At 44.6% G+C, this 22,072-nt stretch overlaps 1 protein-coding gene across 19 annotated transcripts in view; it reads right to left on the bottom strand.

The window, feature by feature from the left end:
- LOC128123226 (NXPE family member 4) overlaps positions 1-22,072 on the bottom strand; it is a 236,310-nt gene that overhangs the window by 147,725 nt on the left and 66,513 nt on the right. For 14 of the 19 annotated variants that reach the window (XM_052759469.1, XM_052759452.1, XM_052759433.1 and 11 more), the window contains one exon: positions 1,489-1,599. The exons of 2 other annotated variants lie outside the window; for them this stretch is intronic. The gene's annotated coding sequence lies outside the window, so the exon portion shown is untranslated. Of the gene's footprint in view, positions 1-1,119; positions 1,466-1,488; positions 1,600-22,072 lie in introns of those variants that run through there. 3 more of the 19 variants (XM_052759547.1, XM_052759532.1, XM_052759561.1) reach the window with 1 other exon arrangement.

Genomic DNA, 22,072 nt, shown 5'->3' with positions numbered 1-22,072 from the left:
TTAAACACATTTCAGTGTGTAGCTTAGGAGGAATCTTGAGCCTGGACACCAGCCTTACTTCCCACTCCTGCTGAACCTGGCCTTTGCTTGTTTGTGGCTGCTCAGAATAATGTCTGCAGATCTCTCGGAGAGCAAAGCATGGGGCACAGAATTTCAATTCTCAAGGAATTAAATGGGTCAAGGATCATCTTTGTCCCTCATTGTCCCTCACTGTTTTGCCAGAGACTAGGGATTATTATAACCTGACCAAATATACCAATAGTGGGATGGAGAAATTGATGGAGAAGCATGGGGAACGCTAGCAGAATACGAGGTTAATCAGGGATGGTTTTCTGGCAAGGTGGCCTTGTGATCATGACTTCACGAACAGTGGTAAAATGATTTGACAGGAGATGTGGAGGCAGGCAGTACAGGAAGAATCATCAAGGCAGAAGACATCAAGTCCAGCAAGGTGTGGGTGGGTGGGACATAGTGTGTTGGGGAGGAGGGGAGGCAAGGAGACTCCAGGAGAACTTGAAGATTAGGGACTAGTCAATGGGGCTATGAATTCCAGTGATGGAAGATTGGAGTGTGGTGTCTAAATCAGGGGCCCTTCCTCTATCTTCTCTACAATAGTGTATGTGGGCTCCTCCTATTCTTTTTCGTACAGTCATGCAGGATGGAAATGAGACCCACCCCCCGTCTATTCAGTAGATTCTGAAGTAGTCATGGCACCCTCTGAACTTGACAGAGACAGGAAAGGTGCTCCAGCAAGGGAAGTGACCCTGCCAAATTGATAGAGGTCACACGTGCACAGCTATTCTGCAAGCAAGGCCTGTGTGATACCCTGCACTCTTTGTGCTTTGGCAATGAACCTATGATGGCCAGTTACAAGAGTTAAGATTGACTTTTAGACGTGTTCCGAATGTCTGAAAATGTCCTTGCACTCTGATGAGGCAAATTTCACTTGGGTGAACACCTAGATAAGAAAGTCAGCTTAATAACCGTGCTGTTTTACTATTAAAACAAGAGCCAGCTACGTATCTAATGTTCAAAGAACACTGAGATTCCGGAACAACGAGGGGCAATGAAGTCTCCAGGACAGATTATTTTTGTTACTACATTGGTGTGTTTACTTACTTATTTAGTGCGCATATATGCGTGCTTGAGTGCACATGATGCCCATTTGGAGGTCAGAGGACAATTTGCATGAGTCATTTCTTAGGGATGAAACTCAGGTCTTCAGGCTTAGCTGCAAGTCCTCTTACTCACTGAGCCATCTCACTGGCCCAAGGTAAATACTTTCATCCTCATTTAACAGATGGTGAAACTCAAGAGAGGTCAGCTCATCTTCCCCAAACCCCTGCACCTCCCAGTGGTAGAGGCAAGACAGCCCCTTTCCTCTTGAGGCTAAATTGGACACATCAGCTGCTACAGATGCTGGTTTTGGTAATACCAGTTCCTTTCCATCTGAACAAAATAGGGTTCATGACTGCTAGGCTCCAATACCTGATTCTTTTTGCAGGGCTTCCTGAGGTTGGGTCTTTAGCACTGATGAAAGTCAGATTCCAGCCGCCAGCCATAGGAGACACCTGCAGGTGTTCTAGCCAATCCAGAGACCTAGAAAGAAAACCCAAGCATTCTTAACCTTTAAAAAGATCTTAGCCTGTGGACAGATAAATTAACTCCAGGGCTCTGGGAAGATTAAACCTTATTTTATGGTTTGCTTGTTAAAAACGCATAACTCCAAATCTCACCAGAGATTGCAATTAAGATAGCACTAGGCTAAAGCTATATGAGAAGTATTATTTACTCTTGGCTCCCTGCAAAGTCCAAAACGACAATGGGCTTTTCCATTTCATAACCTGCAGTCGATCTGAAGCCACCTGCCTTTGTACCTAAATGCTTTAGGACACACACTTCTCTCTCCCAGAGTAGCTGCAGCCACAGTCACACTATCCTTTGTGGTTACCCAAAGTAACCATAAAAACCAAAGTTAAAACCAAGTTTCCTGGGCGATCATGTTCAAGAGACACCATGAACAATTTTTAATCATCTGCTTCTCTTCTGTTCCCACCTAAGGGGTTCTTTTTCTTCATTCCCCTTTGAATGCCTAGATTTATACAGGCCCCAAATAGCTCCCTGATGTCTAAGGAAGAACCACACTGCCCAAGCAGACTGATCTTGCTAAAACATGCCCTGGAGAGGAACACTTTGGGTCTTCTTAACCATCACTAGAGACAGCATGTGGAGGTTCGGTTTCCTTGTCTGAAGTTTTGTGAAAAGTTAGTTAATTTGTTCAATCAGAGAGTATCACCAAGAGGTGGCAAGACTGCCCAATGGGTAAACCGTGTGGCCCACAATCAAGGACCCGAGTTTGAATCCCCAGAACTCGTAAAGCATGTTCCTGCAATCTTTGTGTTCCTACCCAGAGAAGAAAGATAGAGATAGGAAAATGCCTGGCAGTTCTCCAGCCAGCTACTCTAGTGGATATAGTGGCAAAAGGCAGAGACCCTGTCCCAAGCAGGGTGGAAGGCAAAGACTGACCCTCAAGGTTGTCTCCAGACCTCTACATGTGCGCCGAGACATGTGCCTGTACTTACACATAGAAACATACACATACATAAATCACACACACACACCATATGCACATAACATACATCACACATATCCATATACACCATACATACACATCATACACAGATATAAGCACACATCACACATAGACACAAATATTTTAAAAAATCATTAGGTTCTGTTTAGATTTTTTTTTTTTTTTTTGGTTTTTCTCTGTATAACTTTGGTGCCTGTCCTAGATCTCGCTCTGTAGACCAGGCTGGCCTTGAACTTACAGAGATCTGCCTGGCTCTGCCTCCTGAGTACTGGGATTAAAGGCGTGTGCCACCATCGCCTGGCTAGATGGTTCTTAACATGTCCCAAAATTGATGGTTCACGGTTCTCATTGTGTGTGTGTGTGTGTGTGTGTGTGTGTGTGTGTGTGTGTGTGTGTGTGTGTGTAGAGAGAGAGAGGAAATACATGAGGAATGAGAACCCAGCTCTGGGTGAATTCATCCTAGGCTCTGCAAGGCAGGGGGCATCTTTTCTCAAATGTATCTTTTCCATCTTAACATTGACATGAGCCTTTAAAAAATTCTGTTTATTTACTTATTTGTTTATATATATATATATGAATGTATGTATGTATGTACCTATGTATTTGTGCTTGAGACAGGGTCTTACTCTGTAGCCCAGGCTTACCTCAAACTCTCAATAAGCCTCCTAAGTGTGGGATTACAGGTATGAGTCACCATGTCGCATGTCACCTGGGACATTTTATTATATTTGGATTCTAGGTTCTGCCCAAGAGCTGCTCAACCAAGTGATTGCTACAATGAGATACACTGAGCGCAGTGGAAGGAACTGTGAGCTGGTGTTTCCACTAATCTCGACTAGCTCCTAGCTGTTCGATCTTCATCTAGCTAGTGTCGTAGCTGCTTGTTTAATTCCTCCTGGTAAAAGAGGCAGTAGTTATGATGATGCGTGTCAAGCATGTTCTCAGGGCTTTGTGAGCCTAAGTCTTACAAAGTATCGTCAAGGTCACACAGTTAGTTAGAGGCAGGGCCAAGATTCCCACTGGGTTCATGGGCCCAGACAACTGGCCATTATGTGATATTTCCTCCAGATCATCACTCTCAGCCCTCCTTGGAGCCCAGGAAAGGACACTCATGCACTAAATGTGACAAAAACTGGAAGACCTTCCATTCTGACTTGCTTTCTCTGTCCTGAGCTTAGCCCCAGCTCCTGAGTTACACAAAGCTTCTGGACCAGCCCTGCACACACACCCCCACCCCCACCCCTGCTTCTTCTCTGGTGATTATCTGGGGCTGATTTGGCCAAACTTCTAAGTCTGTTGCCTGGCAAGCCCCAGCACATCTGGAGTCCTGCTGTGGTCTCAATTGCACAGCTGTCCACGGCAAAGATTCGGTCATCAGAAAGCCGAGGCCCAGTGGAATCCGGAGAGCAATCTTTATATGGATCAACTCTTTATACCTTTGTGTGGATTTCGCTTCTCGCTCACAAAGACAACGGAGCGCGTTAGCTGAGTTCATACTGAGATGTGAGTGGCTTTTATAACCAGCACGGGGATGATTTCCACAGAAAAACCTCTTCTTTCCTGGTGACAGACCTGAATTTTTGCTAAGGGGGGGAAGCTCTCTCTTCAAGAGCATTTTGTGTGGACCCAAGTGCTTTGAAATGGAGAAAAGCTAGAAGATTCCTCTGAGGTAAAGAGACATCGCCAAACAGCACAGGCCCCAAATTTAGATTTGTACAGACCGGCACAGTAAAACGGTTTCCCAAAAGCTTAAGGAGGCAGAGCCAATTTGTAGCTTTTCTTTTCTTTCGTGCAATGGGGTAGAGGATATTGTTTTGGGGGTGGGGAAGATTGAAACCCGCAGTGAGAGTAAATGAAAAAACCCAAATCTCTGCTGGAGGTGGAGATAAAAAGCAGAAAAGAAAAAAAAAAAAAAAGCAAAACTGACCAGTCTTACTTAACTCCCCAAGAAGAGAAGAGCCGAGGGGAGAAGAAGAAAGTGGTCACAATGAACCTCTGCTGTGCTGTGGTCAATTAATCAGGCCTCTCTCCCGGACAAAGGCCCCTGACGTTCAAAACGGTGGCGCGGGCACTCCAGGGGCCTGATGTCGCTTTCTGCATTAACAAGGACCAGTGAAATTATATTCCACATCGGACTTCAGAACGTCAAAACTGGAGGCAACCGCAGAAGTCTTCTTGTGCAACCCCCCTGCTTTTGCAGACGAGGAGACTGAGGCCCAGAGGTCACGAGGATGGTTGATACAGAGCTGAGAAAAAGACTCCCAACCCCAAGCCCTCTAGATTCTTACATCTGTTCCCTAAGGTGCCATGGATACCACGCCAGCAAACAGCCTCTATTGTTCTAATTAAACATGGGTAGTCTGTGGAAATTAATCAAGTCCATTTTTTTTTTTTTTTTGAGACAGGGTCTCACTGTGTAGCCTGGAACTCACTATGTACACGAGGCTGGCCTTGAACTCACAGAGATCCTCCTGCCTCTGCCTCCCCAGTGCTGAGTAAAAGGTGTGCACCACTACACCTGGCTACCAACTTACTTTTATTTCCCATGTTATTTGATTGCATTGAGCTGGTGGTGGCTTTGTAAGATGTTAATTCTATTAGTAGTTTTATTCCTCTGTGTTTAGTGTTGTCTGTAGTTACACGCAGCTCTCTTTATGTGGAGGCCAAAGGGTGAGTGGTGAGCTGCGAGGGCGGCTTCCTCCCTCCTTGGCTGGGGATTGTCAGTGACCTAATTATTAATTTTACCTCCCTCCCAGTTTAGAAGCCTGGACACAACCAGAGCTCTTCATGTTAGCTGTCAGTACTGTCATTTACGCTCGCTATCAATAATCCTGTGCTCTGACAACATCCTTTATTTTTAGACTTAAATCCCATCTTATAATATAAATATCACACTCTAGGCAGGACACCATTAAGCAATTATTGCACTTCCCAGGTGAGGTGGATTTCTTGGCCTCGCCTCTTGATGAGAAGCTAGGACATGAGATGTGCCCTAATCACTCAGAGACGCTGGGGCAGAAGATTATTATACTATTAGACGGACGGGGGAGGGGGGAGGACACCTGTTCTATTGGCAGACTGCCAAAGCCCTTCCCTCTAGACGGAAAAGTGAAGGTGGGGCCGGTTGTAAGTGTAGGAGAGGGGAAATACATGAGCAGGAGAAGCCTTAGCAAGGGGATGTGTCCCCCTCTAGAAGATCAGGTCAGTCCTGAGTCTGTGCTCTGCTTTGCTATCTCCAAACGTCTTATTCCCAGGATAGCATTTTGTATTTCTTTCTAGTAGCTAAAACATTGAACAAGGTCATCTGCAGTACGGTTCAGGCTTCCCATTATGGAGATGAGGAAACCCAGGAAAAGAAAAGATAAGGGAGGCAAAGCAGTCTTTCAAATTCAAATTCTCCCACTCCCCCACAACACACACACACACACACACACACACACACACACACACACACACACACACGCCAGTCCACTTTAGGTGGATTTCCCCCACAGCCCTAGCAAATGAGGTCAGATGAAAATGGGTTCTGTGTTCATTCATTGATGTAACATTTGTGTTATCAGCAGCAATAGACTGGTAAGGAAGCATAACGCACCATGCCCTGTTTAAGGGTATATAGCCATCGCTAAGTCACCTAGCCAGTGTGCTAAAAATGATGTGTATTCAAAGGAGACTTCTTTGTTTCCTTTTTTTCTCCCCAAATGCATTACTTATGTATGTTTGTGATGTAGGCATTTGTGTCCAGGTGTGTGGAAATGCGTGCATGCGCACATATTTGAGCAGAGAAGCCAGAGGCCAATGTCACATGTCTTCTTCAATGGCTCTACACCTCAGTTTTTGAGACAGGGTCTCTCATTGAATCTGGAACACATCAATTCAGCAAGACTAGACAGCCACTAAGCTCAGGTATCCCCCTGTCTCCACCTCCCCAGGGCTGGGATTACAGGGTCTCACTGAGGTGCCCTGCCTTTTTATTTGAATCATGGGGACTAAATTCAGATCCTTGTAAATGGATGGCAGGGATTTCCAGCTGAGCCATAGCCCAGATCTACTTTTCTTATGATACAGGATCTTATGTCATCTATGCTGGCCTCAGATATGCTGGGTAGCCAAGGATGACTTTGAATTCCTGGTCCTCCTGTTTCTACCTCCTAAGTGCTGAGACCCCAGGTATGCATCACCATGTCCACCTCAAAGGAGAATGTTTAAACTCCCGACATTCTGTATTTCAGAAAAGCAACTAAGTAAAATCAGAGAGAATTCAGAAAGACATGCCCAGATCTCAGTTTCTAGCATGCTTTATTATTTCAAGAGCCCCACTACCCTCTACCCTTCATGCCCAGTCCTCTGCCTGTCCAGTTTCACATGGCCTACTGTGGGAAGAGCCCGCCATATCATTTCCCAGGTTATGTAATGCTCATGCATACCTACAGCCCTTCATATTCTGCTCACTGCCTCGGTCAACCCACATCTCCCTTAACACTCATCACTGTTACCCATGACATTTCGATTCCTCCTCTCCAGTCCTGGTCGGCTAAAACTGCACTGTGGAGGTGACGCAGGTTACCCATGAGTCACAAACACCCCAGAACATCTGCCTGCCCCCGGGCTAATGTCTTGGTGCCTCCACAACTCCCTAGCCCCTTTTCCCTCCACACTCAGCAATCACTCCAAACTCAAGTCACACTTTCCCCGAGCACTCCCTGACAAGTTTATCAAGTTGAGAGATGACACTGTCAATGGGCATATTAAAAAAGGGGAAAAAAGTAAAAGGAGAGCAGAGGAGAGAAGGATGGGGAGCCTCCCATGATGCTTCAAGGACACACTAGCACACTCCCAAGGTCGTGTGGGCAAGCTGGGAGAGGCATCCTCATTCTTCACCATCTTTGGTTCTTAAGCGAGCCTCCCCTGTGGGCATAGGATGCAGCTCCCTCCTGCTTGTTCCAGGATGGGGAGCCTCACGCTTGCTTCAGTAGGAGATTGCTTGGTAAGAAAATGGCTGAGCTGATAATGCCAGCAAAGTCACGACACCCGAGACCTCTTACAGTTTTAAGATCCAATCAACTTTAAAATATTACCGACTAAGACGGATTTGAGCAAACAAGTGATCCTGGTGTATTTACTGAGAGTATAGGCACCCTGCTGAAATATTAATCTGGGATGGGAAGGAGGGAGAGGAGGGGCTGCACACACTGGGCTGCCCAGGGTTTTAGAAAACTCCTCTGACAAAGTAAGTTTAGGGAAATAGAGCTACGTGCTATTACATAGGTTATAATTATCTATCTATCTATCTATCTATCTATCTATCTATCTATCTATCTATCCATCCATGATCTATCTACCCATCTATCACTTATTGATTGTCTATCTTGTTATTATCTACCTACATACCTGTTGTCTATCTATAATCTATCTATCTATCTATCTATCTATCTATCTATCTATCTATCTACCCATCTATCACTTACTGATTGTCTACCTTGTTATTATCTATCTACCTACATATCTGTTTTTTATCTATAATCTATCTCTCTACCTTTTTACTATCTATCTATCTATCTATCTATCTATCTATCTATCTATCTATCTATCATCTACCTATCACTTATTCTCTACCTTGTTATTATCTACCTACATACCTGTTGTCTATAATCTATCTATCTACCTGTCTGTCTGTCTACCCACTTTTGTCAATCTGTTGTCTATTATCTATCTATTTTATAATTTCAAGAACTGGCCAGGCGTGGTGGCACATGATTACAATCCCAACATTCCTCAGGAGGCTGAGGCAGAGAGATTGTGAGTTTGAGGTTAGTTAGATCCATATAGTAAGTCATTGACTGATTAAAAATAAAATGATGAAAATGAGTGAAATAAAAAAAAATCCAAGAGTCACATAAAAGAGGGAACTGACAAGGCTGCCTGACTCCTATCCTAGCTCAGGGCTCTCCCCTTAACTCAGCTATCCGGTATGGTCATGCCCTTTGCTTCAGCAGTTGCTTGGCACCTTCCTTCTTGGCACTCCCTCCCACCCTTCCCCACTCTCCACTGTCTCCTCACCATCACCGGCTTTCCTGGCACTTCCGAGAGGCTCTCCAATCTCTGCTCAAGAAGTGTCTTGACCACAAGATGTTCAGAGTGAGGAGCCAGACTCTCCTATGGCAGTCGGGGACTTGGAGGTGGGGGTGAGATGAGGAGAGGACAGAAGCTGAGAACAATATTGAGCGCTTCAGCCAGCACACGTGTCTGACACAGCAACATCAACCCCCTGCCTCCCCTGCCCAAAGAAGCATCAATAACATCAATAAAACAGCTGCCCCCACTTGGGCCTTGCAGTGCGCCACAAGAAGGACAAAGAACAGCCTCTTTCTGTCAGAGCAGAGCTTGCTGCTTGTACTTGATGGGAGTGGAGGGGGGAGCCAGTCCTACAGAAGCCAGACAAACACCAGCCACTGGAAGGCAGGGCCACTCCCGTAAACCAAAGCCCAGAGTGTAATGGACTGCTGCAGATACCCTGAGCCTAGAACTCTGTGTAGAAAGCTCTGGGGAGAAGGCCCCCAAAGAGAAAGAGTCTATGAGAATACAGCAACGCACCACATGGTGATATTTTGGTCAGTGGCACACTACATACATAGTGGCGGTCTTCTCAGAATGTATTTGCCATGTGGTGGTCATGCAGCCATCTTGGTTTGAGGAAGCACACACATTCTGTGCTCTTCTCACAATGACGAAACTACTCACAGTGCAATTCTGACAGCACACCCCCAGCGATGAGTGACGACGTCACCACTGTGCTCGAGTCACAATTTCCCATTTGTTCTGAAGACAGTGGCTCGAGGGTTCCTGAAAGCCACTGTGTGCTGCCCCCACATCGTTCTGACTCTGTCATTCCATTTGTCCAGAAGGCTTGGCTTTGTGAGTGGTGTCTCTGCCACCTTCTGGTCCATTCCCACAGTCACCCCCGTGTCAAGTGTGGCCTTGCTTTCTTTGGATCACACTCATTGTCCTTCTTGCTGTGTCACTGCGTAGTATGTGGCTACTTGTGCCACTAATTATGACAATGAGTCAGAAACGCTCTTGTCTACCTCTTCCTTGGTTGTTCAACTCCTGCCAGTAGGGACCTTCTGTTTTCTACACCCCGTGTTCTGTGGCTCATGCTTCAAGCAATTGATGTTCTAAACATACTGGATATGCAGAACAAAGCCTCACACCTTCCCTCAGTCACTGCCAGTAAACACTGTTTCCTTCTAAGCTAAATCAATTAATCTGTCAATCGATGTTAGGTCAATGAACAAAATATTAACTCAACAGGAGGGATATTTCAAACAATCTTATTGTACATCAGAATGACTTCAGTTCAGGACAATAAACATGAACTTAATGATTGCTAACACTTTAGATTTTAAATTTTCTTTAAAAAAGGCAGTGTAATATATATCTTCATTAGTTTGAGTTGGCCATTCCACAAAATCTATGCATGTATCAAAACAACATGCTATATGTCAAAAATACATAGTTTTATCAACTAAAACATAAAGCACACATATATGTAATATCGGCACAAACCATAAGAAATCACTAATAACCAATGGCTTTAGAGTTACAAAAATGGCAATTCCATATGGTTCGGCTCGATCTGTGACTGCTACCCTCAAGAGGAAAAGAATAAAGGGATCTAGCACTCAGCGAACACCTACTATGTGCTGGGAGCTTTACAAGTATCATCCTCCAGTTTAATCTTCCTTTACTTGTGATTCAGAAACACAGAATAGACAGGAGAGAAACAAAACAAAACAAGATATTAAGAGATGGGTGGTGTGGTGGAATGGGAGAAGAATCCTGGTTGGCTGATGAAGGGTTCTTAGGGTCAGGTGGCCCTCTCCTTTGTCTGTGCTTCTCCCCATCTTTGCTTACCTCCATGATAGTCCTCTTCATGCTGCAAGCTTCTTGTTGATTTGCTGCTCTGTCAGCTTCATCACTCTACCTAAGTTTCCCAAGGGCAGGGACCACACCTCCTCACTGCATCCTTCTGTCCAGACTGACACCTGGTGTGAGGTTGTGCTCAAATGTTTGTTGATGGAGGCAGAGGGAACTATGCAAAGAGTTCTAATAGCAACTCCAAAGATTCCTCACATTCTGGTGGATGTGAGAAATCTTTTTGTGCAGCCCTCACCAGGGGACTTAGGCACTCAACATGACTCAGGAACAGAGGGCCCAAGGATTGGGCCAAAGAGGAAGAAGGGCATGATCCAAGAGTGATTACAACAGCAAGTCCTGGTCAGTTTCCTTTCCATTTTCTGTGTTTCTTTTGGTCAGCATACCCTGATGTTATTCCAGATTACACAGCCTCCCTCAGGAAAATGCATGGTATACTCATTAACAGCTATCATTTGCTGAACACTCCAATAGGCATTAACACCCCTTTTACAGATGGGGAAGTCATATCCTTTATCCAAGGTGAGAAGCTGAAATTCTGTGTCTCTTATTCTAAAGTTCATCCATTTTTATCTTTAAAGATTTATTTTTAAGTATGTGTATGTGTATCAGTGTGGGGATCTGTGCATGTGAAGGCAGGTGTAGGTGGTTGTGAGCCACCCTGTGTGTGCTGGCAACTGAACCCAGGTTCTCTGCAAGAGCACTATGTGCTCTTAACCACTGAACTATCTCTCCAGCCCTAAAAAGAAAAATCAATCCTCTTACATCACTGAGTATTAGCAGTATAAACCCAGATGGTGGCTTTAGATCCCTAGAGTATCTGGAAATGAATCTAGCTTCTCCAGTGGCTCCACACAGCATCAGGACCAGAAGTACACATGGGAGTCTTCTCCATTTTTGATACCCTGCTCTGCAACCACTGGGACAAATCAGGCATGCTGGCTCCTCACCAACCAAACCTCATGCCAGGCAGTTCTCGGAGCCTTCCATTCATCATTCTCTATGAGAAATTAACTGATTGGGGTTGATTTATGGGGATAATCAGGAACCTCTTGCCAGAAGAGCCCTAAATCTTGGTGTTTGTCCCCTTCCTGTCCTGGAAGAGCCCCCACTGAATCTAGAGAACCGAGTCATTGTGGATTTTAGCACATGCCCTCCTGACCCCTAGCACTGCATCTTTTTTTCTCTCTCCCTGATCTTTAAGGAGGCGTATCTCCAAAGGGAAGGCAGAGTTTCACAAGGAGGAGATGGAGGTGGCAGAGAGAACAAACCTTGAATATGCTAAGAGCTCTATTCTACACTTTGAATGACAGCAAAGACACATCTTGTCAAATTACCACTTCAGTCAAACACAGCTAACCCTCCCCAGCGTTGACAACAGAATGATTTCAATTCTAAGAAGGGTGAAAGGAGCCGGGAATTAAACCTTGGGCTATTAACAGGGTTCCCATCACACTGAGTGAAGACAGGTTCCCACATATTCTTGTGTCGTCTTCCAAATATTTTGCTATTTGAAGCTGTGGTGAGAGAAAGGCCCATGGTCAGCGAATGCCCAGCTTCCTTTTCCAGCAGAAAAGAGACTCCTCCCGGGAAGCTGCCTTGAGCCACGCGGGCCACCCAAGAACTGGGAATGCCAATAAAACTCAAGGATGCTTCTGACTCCTGAGCTGGCCACAGTACCTCTCCAGGTCTCTGCAACTCACCGCCAGTCTGGCTGGTAGTCAGTCATCCAGGCAGAGCGGCAGGCTGTGCCTCATCAAGATGCAGGGCTGAAGTGGGAGTGGAAAGGTTCAAGGTCAGATGTTGAGGAGGGGTTATCACAGTTACCAGAACTAGTGTAAATGAGAGAATGGATACAGTTGTATGAACGTTGAGCTGAGACCAGTGTGACTAGCAGGGTGATGTGGAGGAAGACGGGTGGGGGAGAAATCCACGCTCCGTGTGAACTTAGAAGGAAGGAGGAAGGGTAAGGGGACTAAGATGTCAGCAGCTCCACATTCGGGAAGAGCATTGGGGGTGCAATGCCCTTCTGAAAGTCCCCAGTATATTTAAGGAGAGGCACCAGAACCTCCTTTCACCAGGGAATGCCTCTGAGCCCCACAGAAACAGCCTGGCCTCACATTGACGTTGTATCCTAATGGTCACTGCTAACACTAGTGGATCTGTCTGCTTGCTTTTAACATTTGGCTTTCTGCAAATCCGCATTTCTAAGAGGCTCTATCATGTTTCTTAACAGCTTAGATTCTGCCCAATATCTACTCCTGTCTTTGGGTTTTTGACTTGGTATTTATATTTTTGAATTTCTTTCCTGCACAAGTCTTTTAATAATTTTTAGGCAACAAATTCATTATTCTTCCTCCTCCTCCTCCTCTTCTCCTTCTTCTCTTCTTCTTCCTCCTCCTCCCCCTCCTCCTTTTCTTATCCAAGACTGGGTTTCTCTGTGTAGCCTTGGCTGTCCTGGAAGTTGCTCTGTAGACCAGGCTAGCCTCAAACTCACAGAGATCCGACTGCCTCTGCATCCTCCAGAGTTCTGGGATTAAAGGTGTGTGCCACCACTGCCTTTAAACTAGCACTTTTTGATCCAGGGTCATTCTAGTTATACTTTTACTACCTCAGTGGGTCCAAGAGAATCATTGCTCTTCCTGGGAGAAGCAGCAGCTGTGTGGTATCAGCTTTCTCTGAATGATAGTCCATCTCTATAAATCCAAGTTCACCAGGAAGTACTTACCTTATGCTCATAGACATTTGGGTTTGGGAGAGCTGTCAAGATTACTGAATTTGATGCTTCTCCCATTCAGTATGCAAATCCAGTTATATCAATGATTGCAAAATAAGACACTTACCATCAATTCATCCTGCTAAACACTTCACAGGTGTCATTTCATTTGCTCCTGATACCCAGTTCTGTGAGGTACATACTGTTGCCTTCCCTTTACAGTTGAGGAAACAAAGCCTACCGTCTTCACCCGACTCTGCACTACACTTTTTACATAGGCCTTCAAGCTTCCACAGAGATGTCAGCCATAACTAGGAAATCATGAGCTGTGAGACATCCTGTTTACCTTCGGAGCCCTGGCTTCAAGAAAGAAGCTCCCAAGGCTGAACTGACAACCCTCTCCTCATTTTTACCCACTGTGCTGGTTTAGGAAGCCAGTACAAGCTTTGATTCCTTCTCCACACGTTTCTCTTGAAATTTGCAAAATATTTCCAACTTCAACTTTTCTTTATATGCTGCTTTTGACAATCCCTGATTACTACAGTGCGCCTTCCATTATAAGGCACCAGGGCCTCAAAATTGTATAGTAAATTCACATTATTATATTGTGTTTTATGGATTCCTATCATTTTATTCTCTTTCATGATAAACTTCATTAGCTAATCAAAAGATTTATAAGACAAGGTCCTTGCCCACAAGGGAAAATTACTCATTTTTCTCCGATGAGAAACTGCAAGGTAATACATTCAGTGCACTGTTTATTGGATGGAGCTGACTGTAGATATGATAGAAAATCCAGTTAAAAGGAGTGAAGTTGTCAGGAACCATCAGGGGAGGCTTTGGGAAGGCTCATAGCTTAACCTGGGCTTTGGCAGTGGGAAGCCCTGGGAACAGCAGTACGGAGGGATCTGGATGGCAAACTGTGGGGATAAATCACAGGTGTGTGCTGAAAGCAAAGAGCAGCATGGCTCTGCACCGCAACCTGGTCCAGGAGGAGGAGGGAAGAATGAAAGATGGGGATGAGGGACAGGCAGAGGAATCTTGACTAAAGGGTTGAAGGATTCATGTGTGTAATCCTGGAATCAGTGAGAGAGACAGGGGTTATTTTGAGGGCATTTCCTATAGTCCAGCCTTTCATATATCTCCCTTTTGCAGGCCCAGTATTTCTCTGCAGGGCACCTATGCTAATTTCTATCACCATTCCAATTTACTCCCAGCTGGCTTTTCTGTTTCTGTCCATTTCAATCCCAGCCCCTTTCTTTATTTTGCCCGAATCCCACTTTACCTGGCAATTGCTGAGATTCTACGGTGAGCCTCTTCCTTCCCTGCCTGGATCACACTCTCAGATACCTGCCTGCCTCCTGTCTCACCTGCGTCCCATGCTCCTGCCAGACACAGCAGCACAGCTAAGTTAGCTCTTTCTGGTCAGTCTCTCTCACATTTGCTCCACATGGTCTGCAAAAGAGAATCCCCTCGTCCTCATTTCCAGCCATCCCCTCTGTGAGCGCGAAGTTGTTTGGTTGTATCATAGTCTCTCGCCCCTTGCATTGACCGCTCTTTCTACATGGAGTACCCAGTCCCCCAGTGCTTTCCCTAGCAATAATATCCTTCAAGAGGAAGCTTGATGGGGTTGCTGGGGACACTTTCTTGGTCTACACAAGCTGAATTAGGTGATCTTCTCCTTCCAGATAATCTTGGGCCATTTCATGAGCATGTCATAACATACCCTGTATAGATCCTACCACATTGGTCAAAAAAGCAATAGAAAGGAATGGGGGTGATCTTATCTCTATTGGAAAGCTATCAAGGACTTAGAGAATCCAAGCTGGAGAAAAGGCTGGAAAATAAGTAGGAATCAAATGAAACAGAGATATTTGATTCCGGGAACTGTAATAGATAAAGTCTGTTCCCTCTCTATTTCACCGCTGCAGGATGGAGCTGGGCTCCAAAGTTCCCATAACTGTATACAGGATTCTCATTTATGGCGAAACCTTAAATTTGGGAATCTCTATCATTTATTTTCCCCAAGTCCTCTGACTTCTTTGACTAAAGTCTTCCTTGTGGGAGGGGATGTATGAATTGACCATTACGAATTCCAAAGTGCGACTCTTCAGCCGTGAACCCTGAAAATCCAGGAAGTGACTGTGAGTGCACAAGAACGGACCGCCCTTCTGACTCAGAGCAGCCAGGGAAAGTACAGTGGGAAGCTGACAGGATACATAGCAAGATGATACCTCACAACGACTGCCAGAATTCGGTAGCTGATAATAATTGCTCACTTAAGTGTCCCAAAGCTTTAATTTGGTAAGTCTGTAATCAATGGCAATTTTGCCTGGAGGTAGCGAGAGACTGAGTGACAGACAAAAATAGTGAGCTACAGTGTGTTACCCATCCTAGCAGCTGAAGGAATGAACAGAAAGCCTTACATGTTTGCAAATGGGAAGTGGAAGAAGGCTGAGTCAAGGCTCTGTGGGTGAATACAGGGAAAATATTCTAGGAACTGTAGAGATGGGTTTGTTTGTCTGTGGAGAGGGCTATTCTCCCAGTGTATCCATCCTATCAAGTCTTCAGCTGGTCCCCCCAACTACCTGTTTAAAACGCTACTCAAAGGGTTATGGAGTTTATATTTTCTAAAAGAATCCAAACCCAGGAGAATCAGTCCCATATAACTCATTTGCTTTTCCTATGTAATTCTTAATGCCTTGTAACTTACTGGCTGTGGTCTCTGTATGTCTCCTAGATTTGGAGAATAGCTGGCTTCCTACCTAATTCTTTATATCCATACCTTTCTACCTCTGCAGCTCTGTCGCAGCGTTTGCAGGACCATGATGCCTAGTAACATCTCCGTCCTGCCAGGATGTGCATTCACCTCCACTATCCGTGAACATTCAACATAGTCCCTTAGTAAAATCAGTCTTTCTGAGTTAGACTGGTACCTTGACATGTTTAGTCTCTTGCTACCATGCATCCCTGCACATCTTCGGCTCAGATTAGCCTAGGACAGTGAGAGCTCCAGAACTCACTCAGCAAGCTGAGCACCAAGACCAGGCTGATCCTCACCAATAGGTAGGTTTTCAAGAGGGCTCATGGCCATATCTTCTGTCCCATTGTCATATCTTCATGGAAGGCAGAAGAGAAAATTGCTTCCATGACATGACTTGGAATGTTTCCAGTGTTAAAATGGCTTTCTTATACTTCTGTGTTCTGCCCAGCCTCCACTAGTCGGAGGAGTCACAGTGATGCAGAATGTACACTATAGGATTTGGATTCAAAAGATCCATGTCTTTGATTCCTGGCTCCTTCTTTTTTGTTTTTGTGACCTTGGGCAGACTGGCAGGCTTTCTAGGCCTTGATTTCTTGTAGAAACCAAAGGGGAAGTAGTTGTAATGTTCTCTAGTCAGAAAGGTAGCTATAGTCTACAACAGTTAATTACACATTTCAAATAACTAGAGGAGGAGAGTCTGCAGGTTCCTAACAAATACAAATGATAATATTTGAAGATATGGAAATGCTGATTACCCCGATTTGATCATTACATCTTCTATATATGCATTGAATCATAATACCGTGACCCATGAAGAAGTACAGATATTGTCAATTAAAAATAACATGAAAGGCTTTTCGAAGACCCCAAAGCTATGTTCACATGCTCATTTTTGTTGGTCTTCATTAATTCAGTCCTGGGAGACTTTTACCTTCCAGAACCAAGTATTAATTTCGAATTCTCAAAGGAGGGGTAAAATTTTATGCATATAAGCTAACACCTTGTGGCTCAGAATCAGAAAACAAGCATTGGAGAAAGATCTAACATGATAGTCTTGGGAAAATTCAGAAGCTCCTGGCATGAAGAAGTGATTAACCCTTTCCTCTGAGAGGAAAACAAAAATCCCTTATGGGTGCTTTCTGTGTCTGTATCTAACAACATTAAACCAAAGCCACAGTAAACCACCCACTTACATATGACTTCTGTTGGCTTATTTACAGAGCAAGAGGAAAGCAAAGCCATAGTGAACCACCCATTTGTGTATAGCTTCTGTTGGTTTATTTGTACAGCAGGTAACCCATAAGAACCTAATTTGTTCCCAGGCTTTCTTCTGCTTGCTAAGGATGCAGAGAACACATATTTCCGACCTCACGGAGCCAATGGTCCAGCGGGTGAAACATACAGGTAGTATATCCTTTCTGACCCAGTGTGGCCCAAGTGCTTAGATGAGCAAAGGGTCATGTGATACAGGATCCGTCAGAGACTGCTTAGTCCAGACAAGCCAGGTGAGATAAGACCTGCTCGGGGAAGGCTCTCTTAAGCATCAGCAAGATAAGGTGTGGGAAAGGAGATGCAGAGTGGTCCAAGCCGACTGAATAGTATAGAGAGAATATGGAGGGGATTGGAATATAATTAGGTTGAGAAATTGAAAACGAACTAGTGCAGACTAAGCACGGGATGTGCTGGGAAGTTGGAGAGGTGAACAGAATATGTTAATAGGTTCCATGTCACATGAAGACCTTTAGGCAGGAAGCGGTGGGTCACAGAAAGGTTTTATGTAGGAGACTGGCAGTCACCATGGTATGACTCACGGTGGTGTATTAGCATAGCTCTTGATTTGACTGATCTCTCTGCCCACTCACTAGGCTGTGAGCTCCACGAGAGCTGGAGAATGTCCTATTAATCACTGTATCCCAAGTGCCTGGCGTAGAGTAGGCACTATATTAGTGTCAGTGGAAGTGAACAAAACTTATTGCCCCTTCTTCTGTACCTTCTGCCATGCCTCATGGGATAAACTGGCATGAAATTGGGAAGGGGAAATGAGAGTTTAGTGGAAGCCAGGACGTGCCTTTCTCGGTTCCTTTCAGCTGGGAGCATGCCTCCATCCTTACTCCTTCTGGGTCCTCCGGAAAGAAAAGCCATCTCAGGCTTCTGAAGAAGATTCTGGGTTAGTAAGGCATCTCCTGTTGGGTCTTGATGTCCCCAGGTAGTTCCCAGCAGGCATTGCTTCATCACTCACTCCTGTGTTTCAAGATGCACAGGGCTCGCCAGTCTGGGTATCACTCTTTCTAAGCTTGTACTTCCTCTCAACACACCTGTCTAAGCAGACATGCTCTGGGAGACACTACCTGCTAAGCTGCATTTGCTTATGAGATGGGCTCTGCTTCTCACGAAGAGCCACCTGTGGATGATGGGCTGGCTTCCCAGTGAGCCTGAGACGGAAGAAGACATTTCCTTCCAGCAACCTGACCAGCTAGTGCCCTTGAGCTTTTTTATGGACACTACTGATTCAAGGCTTCCAGACCCAAACAACCAGATATCGTTGCAAGTTCCGATGTGTCAGAACCAGACAGGTCACTTTAGGTGAGTGCTTCCTGGCTAGATCTACCTCTTAAATCATTGGAAAGCCAGTGTTTCCACCACTGACACAGAAACCACCGTTAAGCTGAGACACGATCGAAGTTGGTGCAAAATCGGCATCAGCTGGCGACTGTGCAGAGTTTCCTCTTTACAGCTTGTTCCTGTTGGTGCTAGTCCTCCAGCTTTTATTCTGAGAATGCTGTTCTGACATGCGTTCCCATTTTAATAAGAGTTAATCTCATCATAAACCTACTGAGCAACGGTCTGATCTCTGCGAGCCTTAGTGATAGACAGCAGTTCATAAAACTCTAAAGCGACCATGACTGTCAGGTGACAGTGACCTAATTCCAATCACCATTCCTGGGAACTCTGGCCAACTTTTAACGACCTTGCCTTGCGACCTTCGCCTCTTTTGTCACTTTAGGGCTCTTGCTTTTTCAGTCCTTCACGGCTTGCCATAGTTTACATCTGTTACTTGGCCCTGCAGCCTGTCTCTACCTAGGCCTGTTTCTTTGTGTTGCCCTGTCCTTTCAGAACATTAGGTTCCATCCCTTGATCTTCCTGCCTTTCCTTTATTCATCTCTGTGTATCTGTCCCATCTGTGTGTGTCCCCACCTCCTGGCTGCTCTCCCCCCCCCCAAGGTGGACAGCCATGAAAGATACCCGGCATGGCTTCTCCACACCAGCGTGTTGCTAACGCGGACTCCTTGCCGCTCTCAGTAGAAATAGCTTTTGCCTTTTGTTGCCAAATCGGAATCTTCTCAGCAGTGAAAATGTGGCTTATGAAAGCAAGTACCTTGTAATTAAATAAATGGGTAATTTCAGTGTTTTTTATTTCTACTTTTCTTTCCGGGGATTTTTTTTAGTAACGGGAAGGAATGAATAGGCGTGTTTTACTTCCCACTGATGGAGAAGATAAAATAAGTCACTCTGTATTTAGGTTTTATTTGGGTATTTGTGATAATTAATAAGAAGGAAACATCTGTCCTAGTGGTGGAGAAGATGAGAAGGCATGGAGGGGAGAAAAACCCGGCTGCATCAATAAAGACTGTTGGGGAAAGATGCAGTTGGCAAAAATACTGGCTGAGTTACAATTTGGAGAAAAGTTAAAGAATAATAAGTGCTGTGGATATCATTCTGTATAAATAAAACACTGATTGGCCAGTGGCCAGGCAGGAAGTAGGCGGGACAAGGAGAGAGGAGAATTCTAGGAAGTGGAAGGCAGAGAGAGAGACACTGCCAGCTGCCGCCATGACAAGAAGCATGTGAAGATGCTGGTAAGCCACGAGCCACGTGGCAAGGTATAGATTTATAGAAATGGATTAGTTTAAGATGTAAGAATTAGATAGCTAGAAGCCTGAGCCATTAGACCAAACAGTTTAAATAATATAAGCGTCTGTGTGTTTATTTTATAAGTGGGCTGTCGGACTGCCGGGGCTTGGTGGGACCCGGAGAAAAAAACTCTAGCTACAAATAAGGGCTTCTTCAAACACATCAGAGGATACGGTCTTGAGGATATGGTCTGGATGAACAAGATGATGAGGACACATGACATATATAAACTGATGGATACTTTGAAGGGTGGTGGAGCCAAGGAGAAAGCAGACATAATGGAGTCATGATGAAGCCGTGTACCATTATGGGCTCACTGGGTAGGAAGGAAGTTAACCAATGTGAATTGTGACTGCTTCCCGCCATTCTTCCAGGCTATGTCCAAGAAAACAGCATTAAAGGACTTTGAGGCCAGCACAGAGTTCCAGAGCTGGAGCAGTGAGATTAGTGGCAAGAGGGAGTGTCAATACACACTGAAAAGACAGAGATCTGGGGTGCCAACCCATTGCAAACCAAGTTGACAGCTTCCACCGCAATCCCATCTTTCTCTTGTTCCTCCTCCCTTCCTAACTCACTCTCTCATTCTCTCAAAAAACAAAGACCACAGGCAGAGTGCTCGTCTGTGCCTTCTGGATACTTACAGCCAATGCACTTCTCAGTGTTTGTAGACTAGGCCTACATAGAGGAGCCATGATTAACTCTTTGCAGTACAGAACAAATAGCATCTTTACCCCAAAAGATCGTGGTCTCCTTGTATGATCTAATGTTTGTCATTTGGAATAAAACATCAAGCAATCTAAAAATAATAATAACCCTCACAAGACCATAATGTAATATTTCTCGCTCAAAACTTTCATAAAGTTTCAGTATCGCAATGAAATGCCTGGGTAGATACTTTATCTCTGGTAAAGCTGCACCATATTAAAATGTGACTCCATAATGAACTTTAGAATTGTGACAGCCTCTCATTATTCAAACCATTTGCCAATCTGACTTCCTTAGGTCTCCCTATAAAGGGCTTTTCTCTGCCACATTTTACACTGTTGTTTACAGTAGTGAAGTTTCTATCTAGTAAAACATCTTTATAAAAACCTCATGCTGGTATAAAGTTGTCTTTGTTAAATCTTTACCTTTTGCACTTTTAAAAATTATGTTCCTTGTATAGAGGTAGTATGATCTCATGAGTAAATACTGACATACAGATCAGAGCTCTCAAGTTCAAGTCCAAGGCCCACCGATTTCACTTGCTGTGTACTCTTGGATAAGTTATATAATCTCTCGGGGCCTGAGTTTCCAATGCTGTTCAAAAAAAAAAAAAAAGAAAGAAAGAAAGAAAGAAAGAAAGAAAGAAAGAAAGAAAGAAAGAAAGAAAGAAAGAATAGGACACCCACCTGACAGAGTCTCTGTGAAGATTAAATTTGACTAATGTAAAATCCACTGTCTGGGTTACAGCAAATACTCAACACACCATAAGAAACACGGCTACAGCTGTTGCTGCCATGTTATCATGGCATTTGATGCAGCTCTGTAGCTTAGTCACTTATCTAAGTATCAAACTTATTATCATTGATCCTTATGTAGAATTATGAGGAATGATCTCTTGGGATCTCCTTTATTGGCAAGTGAGAGGAACCTGACTTTTATTCAGTTAGCAAACACATACTGAGGATTTCTCTTTGTCAGAAACTCTCTCTCTCTCTCTCTCTCTCTCTCTCTCTCTCTCTCTCTCTGTGTGTGTGTGTGTGTGTGTGTGTGTGTGTGTGTGTGTGTGTATGTGTGTGTGTGTGTGTGTGTGTGTGTGTGTCTGTCTGTCTGTCTGTCTGTCTGTGCACTGAGGTTATGGTACCAAAAGGGCCTGGTGCTGAGTTTAGGGTACTACATTCTTACACAGAGAGACAGAAAAATAAAGGATGATAAAAAGAAAACACCAGATTGTGATAGGAAATTAAACAGCACACCGTAGAGAATGTTCCAGGAATCAGAGATAACTTGGATTTGGGGGACGGAGCAGCCTTTGCTGAGACACTCGGATGATGAAAAGAAAGCAGCCGTGTAAGCTCTCTGGGCAGACGAGCGAATGGAGAGGCCTGAGGCAGAGAACTAGCCTGACAGTTTTGAGGAAAGAAGACTTAATTAAGGAAGACGAGCTGGC

The sequence above is a fragment of the Peromyscus californicus genome, unplaced genomic scaffold (genome assembly GCF_007827085.1).
Source record: "Peromyscus californicus insignis strain IS unplaced genomic scaffold, ASM782708v3 Scaffold_11__1_contigs__length_118956290, whole genome shotgun sequence".
Taxonomy (NCBI): domain Eukaryota; kingdom Metazoa; phylum Chordata; class Mammalia; order Rodentia; family Cricetidae; genus Peromyscus; species Peromyscus californicus.
This window is presented reverse-complemented; position numbering and strand designations above follow the sequence as displayed.